We start from the raw sequence: 1,283 nt of genomic DNA, 5'->3' as shown, positions 1-1,283 counted from the left end.
GACGGCGGAGGATTCGAGATTGAACTTACACCACCGTTCTATCCGCTTGCTCGAACCGCCCCTCCCACTTCTCGGCGAGATGAACTCGTAAATGCGGAAACCGTAGATGTGGGGGCTCCGTCGGTTCCAGCACCAGGAATACTTATAGAAGTTGTTTATCTGGATCGGACCCGAAGAGACGGCCCAAGAACAAAAAAAGACTAGATAAAAAAGGAGTTTAATTAGTGGGCCACGATGGGCCAAACACAAGGCGAACCCCCAAAAAAAGAATGAAATAAGAGGAATAAGCTGCGATTATTATTTGACAAACACAAGGTTCTCACTCACATTCCAACCCCGGATGGATATGTCCACATTTAAAAGTCATTACACTTCCACAAAAACTAGAAGAATAACTAGTCAATTAATTTAAAAAAGAAGAAGAAACATAAAATGATTGACAAAAAAAATTTGTCTACACTACATCTTATCTGGCCGCATCTCATCTCCTCTTCACAAAGAAATCGGACACTCATAAAACATGGAAAAGGATCAGAAAATAAGCATTTCTTCAATGGAGTCAAGATCATCCGCATTCAAAAAAAAGACAGATACCATTAACAAGCTTGTTTTGCTCGTGCAAAATGAAGATATGACAAAAAGGACTATGTGATATTCACCATTAACAAGCTTGTTTTGCTCGTGCATCCAGGGATAGTAACCTGGTGTCTGAAAAAAAAGAAGTACAGTCAGTTGTGTGCAAAAACAAACCACAAAAACAAAATGATATGGGAAAAAAAGCCATATAAAAAATAGATTTAAGAAATACAAACCTGGTGGTCAAATGGGATTCCCTGTATCATGAAATGCATGGCAAAAAAAAAGAAAATAAATACTGATCAATAAATTGATCAATAAACAAGATTAAAAAATTCAGGAAAAAAGATAAATCAAAAATGTGAAAAAACGTACATGCTTCCTAAGGATTTCTTTGTTTCCTAGTGGCATCTTCTCATTGAAAGGATGAGCAACCATATAGTAAGTAAGACTTTCGCGCAATGGTTTTGCATGGTTCTAAAAAAGACAATAAAGAATACATATATTAAATAAACATTTTAACAAATATATTTCATTCATCGGTAACAAAAAAGAAATGAAAAAGGAAATGAAAAAACACATATGATAAGTAATTAACGAAAAAAAGAGAAAGACATACCGGTTCAAAACAGAGTTTGTTTCCTCCCTTCGATTTCTTATTAATTCCATGACGAACACACCACTATCACAACTCGAAAAAATACATA

This window comes from Lolium rigidum, chromosome 7 (assembly GCF_022539505.1).
Source record: "Lolium rigidum isolate FL_2022 chromosome 7, APGP_CSIRO_Lrig_0.1, whole genome shotgun sequence".
Lineage (NCBI taxonomy): Eukaryota > Viridiplantae > Streptophyta > Magnoliopsida > Poales > Poaceae > Lolium > Lolium rigidum.
The sequence above is the reverse complement of the archived record's forward strand: the minus strand, read 5'-3'. Positions refer to the sequence as shown.